General features: G+C 41.2%; 1 long non-coding RNA gene across 1 annotated transcript; it reads right to left on the reverse strand.

The window, feature by feature from the left end:
* Window positions 1-398: 398 nt before the first annotated feature.
* On the reverse strand, window positions 399-6488 carry LOC143806819 (uncharacterized). Its single transcript, XR_013221565.1, has 2 exons — window positions 2123-6488; window positions 399-865 (listed from the first exon to the last, which is right to left on the reverse strand). It is a non-coding gene; the product is annotated as an uncharacterized LOC143806819 (long non-coding RNA).
* Window positions 6489-6751: the final 263 nt, after the last annotated feature.

Here is a 6751-nt window from a genome sequence, read left to right on the forward strand (position 1 = left end):
TAAAAAAGGGATCCGTCGCCCCCTTCACTCCGTTAAATAAAAAATAAAAATTTACAGAAAATTAAAAATTAAAATAAAAATTAAAATAAGAAAATTGGGGTCTAGAAATAGACCCAAGTGCCTCCTACAGACACTAAGCAAGAACTGGGAAATTGTAGCCAGTGAAGGGGTGTATACTGCAGAGGAGGAGTTAATCTTTCTGTTTACTTAGTGTCCTCCTAGTGGCAGCAGCATAACACCCATGGTCCTGTGTCCCCCAATGAGGTGTAGGAGAAACTAGTAACTGCAGCGTCCTGTTTAGCAGGGACGATAAGACGTTGCATACATTTATTGGCCACCTACAACAATGATTTCTAGATAGATTGCCAAATGCAGGAATAACACCATAGCTCTCTGGATAAAAGTTAATAACATTTTTATTAACACATTATATGCTTTTGACAAACTGCATTTATCCTAGGATGTGAATGAGAACGATAGTATTCACATAACATGACAGAGGTTTACAGTATAACATTACAAAAAGAATCTAACAGTCCTTTCATGAAAAGTCCCGGCCAAAATGTCCTTGTGTAGTTCAAGAAAATATGGGCTTGTGGTTCCTCCATCACTCAGTACAAGTCACTATTTCAAGGAACACCAGTAGATCGACTCCAGAAGCATATGAGAAGGATCCGCGTATCCTAATGTGGAAAACCGGCAGCGCTCTGGCCAACAAGTGGACTATTTCAAGCCGCGGCGATGAGACGTGACGAGTGGAATAATGGAGAAGGATGGTATCCCGGACTGGATGAAGATGAAGAATTTTACTATAGACGGTGAGAACAAAATGTAACTGAAGCGTTTGCAAGGAGTCTGTGAAGGTCTGTGGAAGAAAAGGAAACTGATTAGGTTTCATAGCGAACTTTCATTTCATGGGGACTGCATTCCTCACCAACTATGTTCTACTGGAAGAGCTGCCGATAACTAACAGATTGAAAAGTGACTAAGATACAATCTTTTCCTGCACACCCCTCATCCTAATAGTTAACTACACCTCACCTCTGTGCCCTCACTGCTCTCAACATAATCCGCTCATCTCAACTTCAACTTATGCTACTAATATTTCCAAGGCAAGATCTTCCGCATAAAATAGGAGAACAGGCAAATTTGCTAGATGGGGGGGGGGGGGTCCTGTGCTAAATTCAGTTGCCTTTCGTTAATTTCATGGTCAGAAAAAGCAATAATGACAATAAAATTCCTCCCTTCAAGAACAACATTTTTCTAAAAATATTCAACAATGCAAAACTTGTAGACATATATATATGTGTGTGTAGTTACCACAGTAGGCAAGTCTTCCCACCAATAAAGTATGATAAGATGGAGGTCTCAAGTTTGTCCTTTTGCCTTTACCCCGGACGATAAAAAATAAAACGAAACAACCACCCTCCCCATGAAGATAATTTACAACAGCTATAATGCAAGTTCATAGCAATCTGCAGTAAAATGCCACGAGGGTCTCAATACTGAACTGCACTGCTGAAATTAATAATAAAGACCAATCACCCCAAACCTGCTCCAAGTGGACTGACAAATTGGACAATATTACTTAAATATGATCGCTTACTTGCATTTCGTGGGGGTCATTATTCCTCCACCACTTTATTCTATTGAGGAGTCACTGAGAAACGGATCTGAAAAACTTCCAAGTGGGAAACCCTTCCCTGCACTCGCATCCCCCCCAATAGGAGACTGAAGCCTCAGGGGATCCGAACCCAGCGTTCAGCCTCCAGACGCTCCCCTCAGCCCCTCCGCTGTCCTCAACTCAGAGAAGCCGAACTGCAGGTGAGTTATTAGTCCTGCAGATCTGATGTCTGCCACCTTCCAGCACACTGAGCCCAGTGCTGCCACAACTCTGCAGACGCTCTGCATTCCGGGTCAGATGCGGTCACCCGCTAATAACATTTTCACATAAAGAAATGTTCTTTGCGCTATAGGAGGATTAATAAATAAGATGGTGGTCTCACATTTCTGGATGGTGGTCCTGTGCCATATTAAGTTGCCTTCTTCAACTCTAAAGACAAAGAACCAGGAAAGCAAAACACCCTCCCCCTTCAAATATAATATACGTGACTATATTCACCACAGTACGTAGGTTCCTAGTCATCTTCAGTGCCATCATCCAGGGGTCTCCATACCAGAACTGCGCTGCTGAGATCAAGACAAATCGCCCCAAACCAGCTCCAACTTATCTGACAATGTGGACACGCTGGTTTCAAAGTCACTTTCAGATCGTAGGGGCTGCGTTCTTACACATTTTATTTCTATCGCAGAGACATTGATAAAAAGTGGATCTGAAAAATACAAAGTTAGAAAACCCTTCCCTGCACTCACCTCATCCTCATCGTAAACTACAATTCACCTTGTCTCAATCTCTGCTGATAGCATTATCCTGTGACAGATCTGTAGATATATCTGTAAATATCCGACATATCCTCACTACAGCTCCATCATTTATGCCATAATTTTCCCTATCAAATTCTCTTCTCAATAGTATAAGAACAATAAAGTATGATAAGACAGTGGTCTCACGTTGCTGGATGGTGGTCGGGCACCAAATTCAGTTGCCTTCATTATCTCTGATAATAAAGAACAGTGACACAAAACAAATCCCCCCTTCAAGATCATTTACAACAATATATACGGACAGCTACTTTCATTTTTTGGTGGGCTGCATTCTGCAATTACGCTTGTTATCCATGGATCTCCAGGAGAAAAAGTATCTGAAAAATATCAAAAGAGAAAACCCTTCCCTGCACTCACCTCCTCCTAATAGTAATCTGTAATTCTCCTCTGCGCCATCACCGCTCCCGGCGTTATCCTGTGTGTAAAGAGATCCAGTATAGGACCATCTGCATCGCCACCACAACTCCACCTTATGCCACTAATATCTCCACTTACAGATCTTTTCACATAACTACAGGAACAATAACGTACACAAAGATGGTGGTCTTACTTTACTCTATTGGGGTCCTGGGTCAAATTCAGTTGCAAGTTTCAACTTGCACAGTAGACAAAGCACAGTAAAGCAAGACATATCCCCCTCCCCCAAAACTATTATATTAAAAGCAGTTAAAAATGACCCCTCTTTAAGCACAATCTATTACAACAAAATATACTGGTAACATCTATAGTCCAATATGTTCAAAATAGCAAGAGGCTTACTGGAAATCTTCAGTGCCATCATACAGGGGTCTCCAGACTTGTACTGCCCTGCTGACATCAATAAGACAAACGCCCCAAACCTGCTCCTATATATTTGTCAACTGGACACGCCATTGCTCAAGTTTCATAGCGTACTTGCTTTGTTGGGGCCAAATTTCTCAACTACTTTACTTTCTTGGAGCCACTGATGACAAACAGATCTGAAAAACATCAAGTGGGAAACCCGACCCTGCACTCACCGCTCCCTAATAGGAAACTGAATCCGGTCACAGATCTATACAGAACTTTGGAAAGTCTCCATCATCACCCGAATTACAACAACTTCTGCCAATAATTTCACATAAAGAACTTTTCTTTGTGCCATAGGATTAATAAATAAGATGGTGCTCTCACAAATTAAGTTTCCTTCTTCAATTCTAAAGATAAAGAACAGGAAAGCAAAACACCCCCCCCCCCTCCCCATCAAATATAATATATGTGACTATATTCACCACAGTGAGCAGGTTCCTAATCATCTTCAGTGCCATCATACAGGGGTCTCCATAATTGATCTGCACTGTTGAAATCAATAATAAGACAATTGCCCCAAATAGAATGATAATTTGGGCACTATTTCTTATATGTAATCATTTACTTGCATTATGTGGGGGCAATCATTCCTTCCACCACTTTATTATGTTGTCGAGCCACTGAGAAACAGGATCTGAAAAACATCAAACGGGAAATCCTCACCTCCTCCTAATAGGAAACTGAATCCTGCCGTAGCTCTGCACAGAACATTGGAAAGTCTCCGTCGTCCTGATTACTACAATGCCCATTACATTTTTATGCAAAGATCTTCAACCTTGGACTGCAACATTGAGATCAAGAAAAACAATCACCCCAAACCCACTCAGAATACTAGGTTACTTTCATTTTTTGGTGGGCTCTTTTCTGCATTTTTTTCTCCTGGAGATCCACGGATAACAAATGTATCTGAAAAATAACAAGACAGAAAACCCTTCCCTGCACTCACCTCCTCCCAATAGTAATCTGTAATTCTCCTCTGCGCCATCACCGCTCCCGGCGTTATCCTGTGTGTAAAGAGATCCAGTATAGGACCATCTGCATCGTCACCACAACTCCACCTTATGCCACTAATATCTCCACTTACAGATCTTTTCACATAACTACAGGATCAATAACGTACGCCAAGATGGTGGTCTTACTTTGCTCTATTGGGATCCTGGGTCAAATTCAGATGCAAGTTTCAACTCTGATGGCAAAGCACAGTAAAGCAAAACTAATCCCCTCCCCCCAAAATGTTAAAATAAAAGCAGCAAAAATGACCCCTCTTTAAGCACAATCTGTTACAACAAAATATACTGGTAACATCTATAGTCCAATATGTTCAAAACTGTAAGAGACTTACTGGAAATCTTCAGTGCCATCATACAGGGGTCTCCAGACTTGTACTGCCCTGCTGAGATCAATAAGACAATCGCCCCAAACCTGCTTGCTCCTATAGATTTGATAACTGGACACCCCATTGCTTAAGTTACATAGCGTACCTGCCTTTTATTGGGGCCGTATTTCTCAACCACTTTATTTACTTGAAGCCACTGATAACAAAAAGATCTGAAAAACATCAAGTGGGAAACCCGACCCTGCACTCACCTCTCCCTAATAGGAAACGGAATCCGGTCACAGATCTATACAGAACATTGGAAAGTCTCCATCATCACCCAAGTTACAACAACTTGGGCCAATAACAATTTCACATAAAGAACTTTTCTTCGTACTATACGATTAATAAGATGGTGGTCTCACATTTCTGGATGTGGTCCTGTACCAAATTAAGTTACCTTCTTCAATTCTAAAGATAAAGAACAGGAAAGCAAAACACCCCCCGCCCTTCAAATATAATATATGTGACTGTATTCACCACAGTTCGCAGGTTCCTAGTCATCTTCAGTGCTGTCATACAGGGTCTCCATACCAGAACTGCGCTGCGGAGATCAATAAGACAAATCGCCCCAATCTGGCTCCAACTTATCTGACAATGTGGACACACTGCTGCTCAAGGTTTCAGAGTCGCTTTCAGATCGTAGGGGCTGCGTTTCCCCACCACATTTTTTTCTATTGCAAAGACACGGATAAAAAGTGGATCTGAAAAATACAAAGTGAGAAAACCCTTCCCTGCACTCACCTCCTCCTCATGGTAAACTACAATTCACCTTCTCTCAATCTCTGCTGATAGCATTATCCAGTGACAGATCTGTAGATACATCTGCAAATATCCGACATTTCCTCACCACTCCTCCATCATTTATGCCATAATTTCCATATCAAATTCTTTTCTCAATAGTATAAGAACAGTAAAGTACGATAATAGTGGTGTCATGTTTCTGGATGGAGGTCCGGCACCAAATTCAGTTACCTTCTTTAACTCCGATAATAAAGAATAATGACACAAAACCAATCCCCCTTCAAGATCATTTACAACATCAATATATATCTATAGACATTTCCCATGTAATATGAGTATATATCTGTATATTCACCACAGTAAGCTGCTCCTTGCAATCTTCAGTGCCATCATACTGTCACCATATTTGATCTGCACTGTTGAAATTAATAAGACAATTGCCCCAAATCCTCTCCAAATACTGACAATTTGCTTACATTTGATCATTTACTTGCAATATGTGGGGGCCATTATTCCTCCACCAATTTATTATATTGTCGAGCCACCAAGGAACAGATCTGAAAAATATCAAATGGTAAATCCTTTCCTGCACTCACCTACTCCTATTAGGAAACTGAATCCTGCCGTACCTCTGTAGGGTCCTGTGTGGTCTTCACACGTGGACTGTCCTGCTGAGATCAATAAGATGACAATCGCCCCAACTCCAACTATATAGACACACAATCGCATACTTTTACTTTGAGGGGCTGCACTCCTCAACCATTTATGTCTACTGGAGGACCACTGATCTGAAAAATATCAAGATACAAAACCCTCCCCTGCCCTCACCTCATCCTAGTAGTAACCTACAATCCTCCTCTGCTCCCGGCATTATCCGGCCATAGATCTGTAGAGAATATCAACATCGGACAATTTCCATTCACACAACTCCAACTTATGTCACTAATATTTCCAGGTCAAGATCTTTTGTCTAGACTGAATAATGTACAATAGGACGGTGGTCTAACATTTATGGATGGAGATCCCACTGCTTTCTTTAGGTCTGATGAAAGAAAATAAATAATGAAGCAAAACACCCCCCCCCCCCCCTCTTAAAAAACAAAAAACAATCATTTACAATATATACTGGCAAACAACTCCAGTGTAATCTGTATAGATATTGTAAGTTTAACACAATAAGCTGGATCCCAGCAATCTCCATTGCGATCACACAGGGCTATGGAAACATGAACTTCACTGTAGGAAAAGAAAAAACAAATTGTCCCCCAAACACGCTCCAACTCATCTTAACATTTGGACACATCGCTGCTCATGTTTGCTGTCTGGATATTGTGGGTTGTATTCCTCATCCACTCTATT

Source organism: Ranitomeya variabilis, chromosome 2, assembly GCF_051348905.1.
Source record: "Ranitomeya variabilis isolate aRanVar5 chromosome 2, aRanVar5.hap1, whole genome shotgun sequence".
Lineage (NCBI taxonomy): Eukaryota > Metazoa > Chordata > Amphibia > Anura > Dendrobatidae > Ranitomeya > Ranitomeya variabilis.